This window comes from Anas acuta, chromosome Z (genome assembly GCF_963932015.1).
Source record: "Anas acuta chromosome Z, bAnaAcu1.1, whole genome shotgun sequence".
Classification (NCBI taxonomy): domain Eukaryota; kingdom Metazoa; phylum Chordata; class Aves; order Anseriformes; family Anatidae; genus Anas; species Anas acuta.
Genome location: NC_089017.1, coordinates 13,055,715 through 13,071,109, shown reverse-complemented (window position 1 = coordinate 13,071,109; position 15,395 = coordinate 13,055,715). Strand labels below are relative to the sequence as shown.

Sequence of the window (15,395 nt, the reverse complement as noted above, 5' to 3'; positions counted from 1 at the left end):
CCAACACCTGTGCTGCATTAAAAACAGGATATTGTGCGTCTCTCTAAACTGTACCAGATAAAACTATTCCCTTTGAGTCCAGTGTACTTTGTTTTACAGGAGGGTGGTAACACAGGCCTGTCACCACAGATAGCTGAGCATCCCTTCAGAAATCCTCTCTATGGTTTTTCCATGTAGATGGGATCCCTTCCTTGTATGCACTCCATTAAAGTTAACTTTGTTTAATTTGCCTTCATTTTATTTTTACCTGTAAACAAAGGACTACAGGCATATTGATAATACTTCATGATGTGCAGAATTCCTATGAAAATGTCACAGCCCCTTAGAAGAAACAATATCTGGAAGAAAATGTGAACTGTTTTCTTTATAGTATCATGAAAATACTAGGTAAGGTTCTATGAAAGGCAAGCAAACAAGTCATCCCAATTATTCTTGTTATATGAAGGTCCCACGTACTTGTTTGTATTATACTGTGCTTTAAGAGTAGGCATTCATCCTTTAGCAGTGAAGATTGTACTGATTTGGGTCCTGCAGTTGATACACTTGAGAGGAACAAAATTGAGATGTAAATATCATGAATAACATTATATCATCTCAAAAACAAGGCATTGCTGCTAACATGTACTGCCACCACATGGTCAATTAAATGAAAAGCACCACTTTCCCCTATAGTCTAGAAAATATAACTAGTATTCTCAGAAATGACTTATATGGCCTGTTTGAGAAACATGCTTTTGTTCATAAAATAATGAATTTGGTACTTTACTTGGTATTTCATCAGTAGAAAATAGGATATTAGATGTTTCAGATCCAAAGGGGAATTACTACTGGGTTACATAAAGGTATATAACCTTTTGGATTACAATAAAAAATCTAACCCTTTGAATCCCCCTTCCTAAACTTCATTCTGTCAGTTCCAATGTTCTCTACACTGTGCCGTCATTGACAGCTGAACATCTGTCTAAACTGGGATTTTCCCCTTCATTGCTGCACCAAGATGCCTTCCTTTCCTTTTCAATACTTTTCCACAGCTTTTGTTCCCCAAGCCCATCAACATCAGTTTGCCAGGGATTTCCAGTCCCTTCATTAGGGCAAAAAAGGGAAACAAAACAAAACTAAACCCCAGCCTAATCAATCTACATGTTTCACCTTCACTCTGCAAGGCTTTATTTACTAAATTTATCTTAGCAACTCCAAGTGCTGCTTCAGGCCTTGCTTCACACTCAAAGACAGCAAGAGATAGACACTGGCTGATGACATAACCACAATGGGCAACTGATTGAGGCTTCCCTATATCAAAAGTCCCTATGCAAGATTTAGCTCTGTTTGTTGGTGAGTACTGCCAACCTACAGCAACCCATGTCACCTTGTTTACGTCCCTGTGTTTGCTTGCTATGTTTCCTTGTTATGCTTTCTTCTAAATTATATTTTAAGTTCTGCAGAGGAAAGCCACTATCATCTTATATGTTTCTGTGGTGCTAAGCACAGCTGGACACTGATTTGGACATCTGGGTAACATTATAAAACAAAAAATGAATCATGCCAACAACAAGTAGGACTTAAAAAAAAAAAAGGCAAAAGCAAAACTTATGGTCAGATTTTGGCTTTTGTAGCATAAAATTTTAGGAAGACCATCTCCTTTCTCATGGTCTCATGTACAGACTGTCCTAATTCTGGTACTTGGGCTAAATTAGAAAACACATGCTAACAAAGAGTAACTTACTTGGGGTGAGGACATCTTTTATGCAGTACTTGTGTACAGTACTTAGAACACAGGAACTCTAAGGGACTTTCAGGTATTGCCCCAGCACAGACATGCTACCACTGGCTCTGACACCTATGCAATGAGGTCAAGCCTAGTCCAAGACACTCTTCTTCTTGTGGGCACACAAATGGTAAAGGGAGAGATGATGAAGGGCAAGATAAAGCACTGAAGATTGCTGAGAGTTATGCAGAGGAGATGTATGAACTACTTCATATAATGTTTTCTCTATTTTCTGGCACTACTCTTCACAGAATAAAGCTGCCATTATAGTTCATGTATGTATTCCAGTCTGCAGGTGACAATGGTAAGGAAGGGTTGAGGCAAAGTAGAGAAAAATGTGTAGATGAGGCAATGTGAAGGGCTGTACTTGTGAGATGAATGGGGCACCAAAGCTGTATCACTAAAGAGTATGGAGTGAGGTATCAGTGCAGTCACAAAATATCAAGGTGCTTGGGACATGATTAGACAACAACAACAGAAGAAGAAAGTATCTACAAATTCCTTTTGTCCTTACTATTCGCAGAATAATTTGTAAATATGAAGATATTATTTTTTTTTCTTAATGATAGGAAGTGCTGGAATATAAATACCTGCGGCCAGAAGACAGGTTTCAGTATGCCAAAACCAAGCTCTGGTATGCTGTTCTAGACAGTTCAGTCACAAAACTAGACCTTGGTTAACATAAATGTTAATGCATGCACTTAGGCATCTGAGCACACCTCACATTTTATAGACTTACAAAGGAAAGCCAATTCCTTTCAGTCAAAGACAGTTATGAAAAATTATATCCTGGAGGACAAGACATAACTAATGCTGAGATCTTATCCTATACTTGTCTATGGCAACAATACAGAGTTTAAAACAAAATCAAGTAAATGTGAGACTTTATGAAACCATGGAAAAACTAGTCTCAGTTCACATATCCTCTGGAAAATTTATCACTGCAATTTTTAGGATTAATTAGAGTTCTGACTCTGCTCTTAAGGTACAAAGCCAAATATCAAAGTAAAACAATAAGCATTGTATATTATGTGATTACCTCAAGTAGTCATAACTACTGTTATCTCCTGAGAGGTCTGCTATAGACCTTTGGTGCCCATCATGTTATACACATAGCCCTTCTGCAACTGTATCTAATAACATAGGCTTGAGCACCAGGACCTCCTCCATATTGATTTATGGGCCAAAGAAGCATTGCCTAAAAAGTTGAGGAAATAAAGCCTCCCAGAGAGGACAATAGGTTTTTTTTACAAAACATATGTGCTGAATTTCCATGTTTTTACTCTTCTCCATCAGTTTCACTCAAGATGCATTGCAAGTTAATCACTTTCTCATTTTTTCACATATGGATATCACACCTCCTGGAAAATAATCACTTCTAGGTTTTGTGGAATCACAAAGTGATTTTGCTTTAACTGAAGGAGAGAAAAGAAAAAAAAAAAAGGAAAAGAAAAAGAAAAAGAAAAAAAAGAAGAAGCTTTAGTTGAAAATGAAAGACTTGTGCCAGACAGACTGGATCTGCATTTGCAATACCCTTGCTTCAGGGTATTTGGATGTATCCACAGTTTTGATTCAGACCATTAGAGAGACAGAACCCAACTGTAAAATTCTAAGTGAGATCTGAGCAATGCTTAGAGTGTATTTGGATATAGAGTTTTGGCTGACCTATTTAAAGAATGATGTTGTGCAAGCGATTACTCCATAATCTAGGCAAGTGCCAAGACATATTTAATAGGAAAAAGTAGCCAAGACCTAAAAGTTTTTGCTAATGTGCAAGATCTGTGTTTTTTTGTTGGTGGTGGTGGTGGTGGTTGGTTTTTGTTTGTTTGTTTGTAAAGACTGAAAAAAAGGACTATATACCACATTATACAGTTTTGCAGATATCTATCTGCAGAGGATGTCTCCATCTCTCCTAGAAAATAACAGCATTCAAATTAGATGAGAGGTATTTTGGTATTATTTCTGTAAAACAAGGCAGACTTATAGTGGTCTTGAAACAGTAGTGATAGTTTTCATGAGGGTGGTCAAACATTGGAATAGGTTTCCTAGAGAGGTGGTTGATGCCCCATGCCTATCTGTGTTCAGGAGGCATTCGTAAAATGCCCTCACCAACATGCTTTACATTTTGGTTATCCCTGAAGAAATCCGGCAGGTGGAATCCTTTGTAGGATCTTTGTAGGTCCCTTCCAAGTGAACTGTTCTATGCTATTCTTCTCCAGTAAGCTGGAAAAGCTTTGTTAGCTACCTACTAGTGATCTGTTTGGACAACTTCACCTTACAGAAGATCAAAATGATGTCCCCTTTCCCTTGGCATATGGTTTATCTCTCTTTCAGCTCTTCATAAAACCCAGGAGGGTTTGGGCACTGTTGCTGTTGTTGTTAGGTCCCTCTAAAAACAGTGGTTCAAAACTCAAGTGCTGTAAGAAATGTTGTATTTTATTAGCACAATGAGCAACAGGACAATAAGTTATCAGAGGAAAAGTATCTAAATACCAGACAAGGAAACAGTATTTTAATCTGTCTTCAGCTGATGATTTCTTTGTGCCCTGGAGGAGTGTCACATATTCTGTCTATCTTTGCTTCCACATCTTAGCTGCTCAGTAAGAAGATAATGATCTCAAAGCTTGATGTATGAATTAAAAAGTTAATGACAATTAATGTGTTGGTAAGGTCAAATAGCAGTTTTGTTTAAGAAGAAAGTGATCATGAGCATGAGTGAGTCTTTTCCTGATGAAAAGCTGATTTAAAGAAAACAGTTTTATTCAAGAAAAGAAAAAAAAAAAAGCCTTTTGGTCAAATCAGAGTGTTGAAAAGATAGGAAGCCTATTACTGAAAAAGAAACCTCTGGCTTAGAAATGCAGATGTATGATTCTCTGGTAAAAAGCAAAACTATGTTTGTAAATATTTGTAAATATTTGCACCAAGCCCCAAATCTACTCAAACACAGATCCTGTCCAGTCTCAGAAAATAGGTCAAGTTTATAAATGTACTAGCTAGCATACATACAAGCATTACCACACGCAATGCTTCACTGCTAAATGCATAAGGTGGGCTGGCTGACGGTGAGACGCTTCTCACTGACGGATGACATATTCATTAAATCCATCCACATTTGTAACAGCTTGATGGTAATGGCCTCATTTGGGTTTCTTTTCTGAAAATAAACCAAACAAAAACAAAAACAAAAACAAAAACAAACATCCCATCATCCTCACTGGGATCTATAATTCCCCAGTAACTAGACTTCCAAAAATCTTGAAGTAATAAAAAAAATAAAATTAAAAAAAAAAAGAGGGGAAAGGGGAAGGGGAAGGGGAAGGGGAAGGGGAAGGGGAAGGGGAAGGGGAAGGGGAAGGGGAAGGGGAAGGGGAAGGGGAAGGGGAAGGGGAAGGGGAAGGGGAAGGGGAAGGGGAAGGGGAAGGGGAAGGGGAAGGGGAAGGGGAAGGGGAAGGGGAAGGGGAAGGGGAAGGGGAAGGGGAAGGGGAGGGAAGGCAAGGCAAGGCAAGGAAAGGAAAAAGAAATTTCAGGAAATGATATTTTGGATTGAAATATTTATATGCAAGCAGCTGAAGTAAATGTATGTGCAAAACACTAAAGATGCAAGTTAGTCTAGTGTACGCTGGGGAGAGGCTCAGAAGCGGGAGCTGGAGGAAGCTGTGCACTGCTCCACTCCCTGGCTGCAGTGCCACAATGCCTGCCTTCCATTAAACTGTCCTCCTGGTGGGGTGGGAATTCTTGTGTTCCTAAACCACTCATGGACAATTCATAAGCATAATGGAAATTAAATTCGTTGAATTTAATATGTGCTGTAAATTAAGCAATTGTCTCTAGCATGTTCTCTAAAAGCTTTGTCCATTCAATTTCAAATGATTCCAATGACAGATACATGGATATAACTTCTGATTTCCTCTGGCCCTCAGGATGCTAATATCTGAATACTTTACCATCTGTAGCATATTTATTCTTACAAGACCACTGTGATGTAGTGAGGGACTATTAAATCCATTTTAGGGATGAGGAATAAGAGCCAGAACAATGCTGTGATCAAATAGGTGATCTGGGCTTGAGTAGGGTATGAATTGCAGCCTTCCTGATCATAAACTAAATCCTTAATTACTTCATTCTCACCCCCAGTGCAGTCTTTGCTGGGAGTTTTTCAAGCTGAGAAATTCTGTTGAGTTGGCAAAAATTCTGTGAAAAAGATTGATCGATTTATTTATTTGTTTATTTATTTATTTATTTATAATAGTCTATAGTTTTTTTTCCTATAATGGAAGATTGGAAGGAGCTGGAGAATGAATGATACTGGGAATAGGTTTACAATCATAATGTGTTGCTAACTTTCGTAATATCAGTGAGGTAGAAATTCAGGGGTGGCCTCATGGAAGGAAGGGACAGTAGACTTTCCTTGTACCAATGGTCAAAAAATCCACAGGAGTTACATGTTTCACTTTTTGGATCAGATCAAAGTCGAGCATGCTAGATGGCTATTACCCAGCACAGTCCACTTTCCTTGTAAGAGCTTCAGATAGAGTTGTTTTTTAAGCCTGACTTGTAATTCTGCCTTTTCTGCCCCTTTCTGCCGTTTGTTCTCCTCAGAGTGTGTAGACCTGAAACACAGTTTTTATCTAGGCTTTTATCTAGGCACTAGATCAAATTACACATATCCAATCTGCTGTCCATTGCTGTTACCTTTCATTTTGCTAATTTCCAGACATTCTAGATTTTATTTTATTTTATTTTATTTTATTTTATTTTATTTTATTTTATTTTATTTTATTTTATTTTATTTTATTTTATTTTATTTTATTTTATTTTATTTTATTTTATTTTATTTTTAAATCAGGCTAAATCAGAGTTTAATATTCCCAACCCATATTCCTCACCTCTCCTTGTGGACTTTATTATTACTCCTGGTTTCCTGCATTTTTACTTCCTGCATGTTTACTTCACCTCCCTGCTTTCTGTCATCTGCAATCTTAATTGCTGTAGTTTTACTATCCTCTTCCAGTGAATCAATATTGACATGCAATGAGACTAATCCCTATGACAATGCATTAATAATTCACCAGCAGCTTGACCTATTGCCATTAACTGTTACCCTTTTTTTATAACCCTCCAGTTAGTGAATGCTCTACTCATGTGCTTACTCACTTCCGAGTCAATGTACATTAATTTTCCAAGTTTTCAAGAAGCAACAAAGAAGTTCCTTTCTTATATCTGGCTAGATATACCCTAAATACAATGTCATAGGAATAATTTTCATGGACTTCCATGCTGAATTATGTATCAATAAACTGAGGATGCTATGATCCATCTATCTCTCCCTAACTATTCTCAGATGACCCTTTTCATTTTACAGTAATGCTTTGCAGCAAGAGTATATGATCAGGCTTCAAAGTGCCCATTGTATCAAATGAGCCTCTTATGGGGAGTGCTGTTAACCCACAGCAAACAGACAATTTACAAGGGAAAAGCAAAACAAAACAAAACAAAACAAAACTTTAATCTATTTCCAATGAGTTTGCAACTAGTAAAGGAGAACATACACAGTCAATTACTATGGCTCAGATGACTTATGACAACTTAATTGTACTTTTGAGATCAAGGGTGCTAATTCTGTGCTGTAAATGCATTTGCTTTGATATTTACAGTATCAACACCCACATATATACACATACCATTGAAACCAAATATAACACTAGTTTTGCCACTGCCAGCTTTTCTATTGCACTGAATGACACCCTGACTCAGATTTGGATGTGGTAAAATTTAACCTGGACATAATGCCTTTTTGATTGAATTGCATCAGATGGAAGAGTTAAGATTGTCCAGTAGTTTAGGAGAAAATGTGAGCATTTTTGAAGAGGGCTTTTAGTCACTAAAAGCCCTTAAATTGGTAACTTACTTTCTTTCTTCTTTTTGTTTGCCCCTGCTGCTTTAAGTACTGTTTCTGAGAAAAGGCAAAACAAAGTCATGAGAAATGAAAATGAAATACTTATATCCCTATTGCTGATTCATATATTTACAAGAAATCTTTTAATCACGTTGACCAAATACAAATGCTAATAATTAGATCTGGCCTCCCTAAATATTCCCATTATTGTTTCCTATGAAACCATTTTTCTTAACTTCCCTTCCTCAAAAAGCTGTTATTCCTGGCATGGTATGGTTTACCCTAGTCTTCTCCAGCAGTGACTACATTTCAGTGGTGGGTGAAGAATGATTTTTATATGTAGTCTGTAAAACTCTTTGGGATCTGTCATGATGAAAGGTGCTCTGTGTACAACACTATTATTAACTTATTATATTTCATCAGGTTATTCTATTTCACATCATGTCACTCCACCGAAAAACCCTTGCCAAAAAAAAAAAAAAAAAAAAAAAAGCAGTGCAATATCATCAATTGAGAAAACAGATGCCTTCAAAAGGCAATGTAGCATGCAGATAGCATGGAATTCCCCAGGAGTTCAGGCTGGCATTGCTATAGCGTGGGACATCTGCAATTTCAGCATGCATTATGTGTAAAACTCTTATTTTCTAATGTACCGTGGGATGAAGAATAAGAACTGAATTATATTGTTCAGTATGCTTAATATATCAATATATGAATTAATATATCTTCAGAACTACTGGAAATGATAATTTATATTTTATTAGTTTATGCAGATGGATGTAATTTGGCAAATTCTGAAACAGTTTGTTAAGCTTTTTAGCAGTCTTAATAAAAAACATCTGAGTCTTCTTAAACGGAAAGCTTCTATTCAATTGCTCATTATTTTAAGAGATAAAATGAAACCATTTGTTATTTCCATTTATTTTGCTGGACAGTCAGTGTTTATTAGCTTTATTAATCCCCCTTTTTTCTAGCTAGTTCTTTGTAATGCTGTATATTGTACCATGTAGTCTTTGTCAAATTTATACAAGGCTGTTTCAGCTAAAGAATAAATGCAGTGAAGATCAAACTTGGGTTTGAATGGTTTTTGATAAGACTTCTGATGGTGACTCCTGAAATCCCAATCAAATTCTACCAGCTCTGATAGCTTTTTATATGTATTCAAACATAGCTCATTTTAAAGAAGGAAACTAGATCCAAGTGAACAAGATCAAATGGCTTGGAGTAAGAAAATAACACCAACACTTTATTACTTGTCTTGCACATCTTCACACAAACAGAGAAGTGCTAGTGTGATTAATTTATTGTATTCCCAAAACCTCATAAATCTACAGGCTTTCTGTGACAAAATAATGAAGAATTTTGTTTTGAAGGTTGTAGTTAGTATTCTAGCTAAGCGAGTTTCCTTTCCTTAAGGCTGTTGTGGACTTGTTCCAAGCCCTAAGCAAGAGGCTTCACCAGAAGAAGACAGGACTCTTCTTATTGTCTCAGGAGCCACCTCCTGCTCTGGCCATTTTGGTGATCTGAGGAGGCAGTGGTTTCACCAGGTTTCTGCCTCCTAAAGTGCATTTCCTGGGACGCTGGAGAGCACAGCATGCTGTTCCCTCTTTGCCTTGCACATCTACGCTTTCCAAACTATCACATGACCCTAAATTATTAACTGAAAGGAATGCTGGTCAATATGGATCAGATTCTTTGGTAAATCATGCTGTTTGGGGCACAGGGGAGTTAAAAACGAATGAAGGTGATCCTTCTTTGCACATTTCTAGTTCTGGACTGTACTTCATACAACTTAAAACAGTCCTCAAACTGCTCAAAACTATGTAAGACTCAAGCACTTCTTTATAAGGTTCTTTATGGGCAAAGAAGCAGCTAGTAAATGCACTGTGGCCATAACCTCTGCAACTGCTGACTCCTTATCTGTGGTTCATCACCTCTGTTGGGATAAGAGCAGTACACAGTTAAAGCTGTTAATGCTGCTGTATGCTTATGAGGCGGGTTGCATTCTCTTTACAGCTCTTCTGTAAATGCATAATTATGCACTGTTAAAATAGAAATAAAAGACGATGCTAAAATAACATATACATTTAATTAAAAAAAATAAAGGTTTCTGATTTCAGCAACTGAGACAGCTAGACCATAATATTTTTACCACACTTCTGTTAAAATCACATAGGGTATTATTCTCAGCCCCCTGTGGCTGTAAGCACAATGGGTGGACTGAGCATTCACTCTGCATATGCTACTTGGCTTTAAGTCAGACTTCTTAACAGTATCTCAGTGGCATTTCCCCGGGCCAATTTCTTTTGTTGTGCTTTTCTTTTACAGCAAAATTAAAAAAATAAAATATATATATATGTCACTGAAGAACCACATGAGAAACAGTTTTAAAATTGTGACATATCCTTCATCTCTGTAGAAATGTCCCCAGTGTTTCATCTTAATGAAAATATTGTAGGGCCGTAATGAAATGTAACTTATAAGAAAAGGCAAGCAAAAACTCAGGAAAAATATACTTACTATTATGGAGTGAAGTCTGTTGAACTCCATTCTTTCACTCTGTTTGAAATGACTGATGAAAGAGAAGAAAAACAGCAAATGTAAAGCAGCGAGGAAGAAGGTTAGGAATCTCCAGCAGGAGACAGAGGGGAGCGCTGGGCAGAGGATGCTGAATAGTCACCTGCCTTGATGCCTTGTATGCTGGCAATAAGAGTGATTTTAGGACATCTGCCCACTCATGCCCAGTAAAAAAAATACCATGAGCCACTTTACTTTCCAGAAGTTGGATTAAGCTAATCCACTGTAAACCTTGCAAATTGCACTGACTGCAATCTTTTTGGTAAGAATTTGTGCTCTACTACTATTTTGCAGGTCTGCCATTAAGAATTAACGATTATTTTTCCTGTAAATCAAACAAATCTGCCTGCTACTGAAAACAATAATAAATGTAATTGACTAGCAAACACAGTATATATAGGTAATAATAAAATGAACACATCTCATACATTAATATGTGTAGAGCCTCTTTTAGACCTTGACTCTTCTCTTGGCTTAAGATTTGACTATTCCAATCTATTTCCTATATAGTTTTAATCTTCAGTTAATGGTTAGAAGTGTTTTGTTTGTTTGTTTGTTTGTTTGTTTGTTTATATGAAAATTACATGTTTTTTTTATGCGTCAAGAAAAAGGCCTTAGGAAAATGCTGGGATGGAAAGGAGGGGGAAGTGCTCTGAATGTTGATGGAGAATTAATTCAGAACTCAATTCTTCCAGGCCTTTAATGATGTTTTCTTTCTGGAAAGACATTAGAGTTATTTCACTGATGTGACCCTTATGGCACTGAGGACAATGCTTTGATTTTCTTTTTTTTTTTTCATTACTATGCTTTCTGTTTTATCTTTTTTTATTTGTTATATTTAGATGTCTCTGTTATATATCAGATGTGATGTTTAAACTGCTGTAATTAGCAGCATTTTTTCTTTCTCACATTTAGTTTATTAATGTTGTTACTCGCATTAGACTGTCTAAATATTTTGAGAACTCTTCAGGGATTGATAGAAGGCAATTAATATCAACTGTTGATATTCTCTTTTCTTTTTTTTCCTGTGCTCACAAGATCTTATCTTTAATCTAGATTAAAGAGATGAGAGAAGGGAAAGAATTCAAGTCATTTGGATCAAGATTCAGAATCTAAATGCCTTCAAAGATGTGCTTGGCTGTTTTGGTTTAGCCTTCTGCAGTGACAGGGACCATCTGAGGACTTTGGATTTGGATCCAGGTTTGGATTCTTTGAAAATAAGCCTCTCACAGAGGCAAAGATAAACACAAAAACTTACACACCAGTTTAGACTGGACCGGGCTCACCTCTGGTTGCATGTTTATAAAATTAATCTGGTATCATAGCAAGGTTAACACTAGAATGATTGTAGACAAAAAATAGATGGTCAGAGACAAACTAAGAAACCTGTATGAAAAACCTCTATCAGAAAACTAAACAGTACTGCTAGATCCTGCTCCCTCTTCTACTACCTAGTCTGATATATAAGATCAGGACAGCAATTTAATAACATTTTAGGGATGAAGCAAAACATCTCCTAGAAAACATTGAAATTTTGTATGGTAAAAGATGCTTTCCTACATCTAAGGAGATTAATGGTGCCTCTGAATTTAGGCTCAGCAGTTAAAAGGAACACATCAAGTCCAGCAAACATGCATGTGCACAAAAGCTTCAGAAAGACAGGCAGAGTCCCATACCACTGCAGGTCTTGCTTTCCCACAGACTGAGGTCTTTTCTCCCCAGAAATGTAGGCAACACCTGATAAAGCTGACAGCTACTGGAAGCTCTCTGATCCCAGGAGTGTGGGAGGCCAGTGAGATGCACCCGGTACTGACTGACAGACACTATTGACAAAATGACAGCCAGGTATGTGATATGGAAATAGTGAACCAAGAGAGGAAAAAGAAATTCCTGCAGAATCCAGGAAAACACAATTGCTGCAATTCTCATTTCCATTTTAGTTTATTCCTTCTTTGTAGCTTCTTCATGCTTCACCTTTTCTGTACTATCAAGACAGTTTCTCTTGTGGTGTTGGGAGGTGGTAGGGTCAAATCCAAACAACAAAAATAAGGTTGTTACATGGACTAGTTTGTGACTAGGGTTGGCCTTGTTAGCTTTTATGCTTTGGCTGGTTTCATCTCACCTAACCCTAGGCAGCTGGCTAGGTACCTTAATTAGGAAAGTATTCATTGTTAGCTCCCTCTTGAAAGAGAAAAGGGAAAATCTTTCCAAACTGTTTTCAGCTCACCCCTAAATCCCCTGCTGAAAATGTCTCTCTTTCTTAACAGACTATTAAGGTAGCCTAGGGCAAATATGCTCCTCACTTAAGTCCCTCAGTTAGACTATGTGAATCAGGCCTTTGCCTTCAGATTATGTCACACAAACCTTAACTCAACATGCATAAAACTGAGTAAGAATGAGAGGAAAAAGTGGAGACCTGCAGGCAAGAAAGTGATGTAGCGGAATCCTGTGTGACACTTTTGTTCAGCCAGTAGCATTGTGCATGTAGTTGCATGAGCTGGCACCATGCTATTGCATGTTGGGACATATGGTAACCAGAGACGCCACAGTGCTGCTCAGCGCTACAGGCAAAAAACGTGCTGGTCTTTGTTTCTTACATCCCCAGAGATTCAGCCAGTGAGAAATAAATCCTGAGAGGCCTGAAAGAAACTCACAAAAATCAGTCAAATAGTGGAACCAGGTCTCCTACTCTATTTTTTGAGGAAGATAAAAAAATAAGGACATTTTCTGTTGTTTGCAACCTAATGGGCTTGAGAATAAATCTGTGTAGGAAGAGCCCTGAATGTTGGAATAGTTCCAGCTGTGGATCAGCATTTTGTGGTCCAAGCCCAATACCTGGACAAAAAGCAAAAATCTAGACCGTGCCTCAGCAGAAGAAAAACATGAACTTGCTGTTTTCCCTGTCTCAGGGCTGATGGCAAATATTTAATACTGCTTACCACGTGAAACTGCAGTAAAATCAGCCAGCACAAAGAAGTATTTTGGCATCCAGGCTATTAAGAAACGATGACCTGGTTCTGATCTCAAGAATATATAGATCAGATAGATCTATATATCTATCTATATATCTTAATAGATATATTAACCCCATTCACAACAATGATGTTTGACAGCTATAAAGACAGTTTTTGTGAAAAAAAATCTACCTTCTATTATTGGTGACCAAAATTATTAATTTCTTACCAATTTCATAAGAAAAGTGTCCCACTTTTAAAATACACATTTAATTTGTAAAAAATCTCTACCTCTGTCTTTTTCTCCTCTACAGCCAGCTATATTACTTTACTGATTAACAAGGGTTCAGCAATGGGCTGCAAGTCTGAGGAAATAATAAATATGTGGTCCTGAGCACAGGGATCCGTGGAGAACTAAATCACAGAACCAATGAATCACAGAATGGTCTGGGTTGGAAGAGACCTTGAAGATCACCCAGTTCCAATTACCCTGCCACCTCCCACAGGTTGCCCAAAGCCCCATCCAGCCTGGCCTTGAACACTTCCAGGGATGGGGCATCCACAGCTTCTCTGGGCAGCCAGGGTCCCATCACCCTCTGAGTGAAGAACTGAAGTGTATGAATTGAAGAAATGAGCACTTTCTGTGTTAGTCCTGAAAATGATAGATGCATAGGAGAATCTACATTGCAGAAGACCTCTGGTCATAGAATCATAGAATCACTTAGGTTGGAAGAGACCTTTGAGGTCATCAAGTCCAGCCAACAACCTCACACCACCAAATTCACTGCTGAAACATACCTAAGTGCCACACCCACATTTCTTGAACACCTCCAAGGATGGTGACTTTACCATCTCCCTTGGCAGCCTGTTCCAATGCCTAACCAGTCTCTCCATAAAGCAATTTGTCCTAACACCCAATCTAATTCTTCCTGAAGCAACTTAATGTCATTACATCACATCTCATCATCCAATCTGAGCACCTGCTTAAAGCAGAACAACCTTCAGTGTCAGGTCAGTCTGCTCAGTGTCCTGCTCAATAAAATTTTGAATCCCTTCTAGGATGTAGACTCCATCTTCATTCTGGGCAACCTGTTCTAGTGCTTGGCTAATGCTGTTGTGAAAATTAGTCTTTATTTACTATTTTCAGTGGGTAATTCCAAGAGTGTTTATGGGGGAATGTAATGGATATGGCTCTAACTGTCCACTTATCTTGAAATGACTTGAAGAAGACAGCACTTCTTGCTTCGGAGGTTCAGTGCTTCCCCACACTTCTCCCCACCCCTCTCCCTCCCCCCCCCCCAAATAAAAAAGTTCAGCCTAAACATTTCCTGGAAGAGATGGAAAAGTAAGAACTTCTTATCTATCTATCTATCTATCTATCTATCTATCTATCTATCTATCTATCTATTTTTAATGGAAAGTTTAAAAAAAATTGTAATGGAATTATTCTTCTCCAATTTACCCCTTGAGAAAATTGTTCTTGGAAAAGTAGCCTCTGCAGAAACTGGTAGAGCTAGAAATTCTGGATATGACACAGCAAGATTAAAATACAAGGGGAAGATAACAGAGCTGCTAAGATTTTTGTTTTATTTGAAAAAATCTGTTGCAGAGTAACCTGCAGTTTTGTGTTTTACACTCAGCATTGTGTATTGGAATTAGGACAACAAACATTAAAAGAGACGTCACTGCCATCCATGATGTGTTGAAATTCTGGGAATATTTACTCAAAACAACTACACTGCTGGCAGTTCATTCTGTTTCAAGGTTGAAAAAGTTTCCATGTTTCAAAAACAACAAGGAAAATAAATGATTATTTTAACAGGTCCTGGCTGCAGAGACTCAGAATCACAGAATCACAGAACATCCTGAGTTGGAAGGCACCAACAAGGATCATTGAGTCCAACTCCTGACTCTGCACGGGACCACCCAAAAATCAGACCATGTGTCTGAGAGTGTTGTCCAAATGCTTCTTGAGCTCCAGCAGCTCAGTGCCGTGACCACTGCCCTGGGGAGCCTGTCCCAGTGCCCGACCACCCTCTGGGTGCAGAACTTTTCCCTAACCCCCAGCCTGACCCTCCCCTGTCCCAGCTCCATGTCATTCCCTCAGGTCCTGTCGCTGTCCTCAGAGAGCAGAGCTGAGTGCCTGCCCCTCCAACTTGTGATTAGATCATTTCATTGTCAGGGTCAGTTTAAATCAATTCTG

At 38.0% G+C, this 15,395-nt stretch overlaps 1 long non-coding RNA gene across 1 annotated transcript in view; it reads left to right on the top strand.

Annotated features, from left to right (window-relative positions):
- LOC137848354 (uncharacterized) overlaps positions 1-15,395 on the top strand; it is a 79,741-nt gene that overhangs the window by 56,559 nt on the left and 7,787 nt on the right. The window lies entirely within an intron of this gene.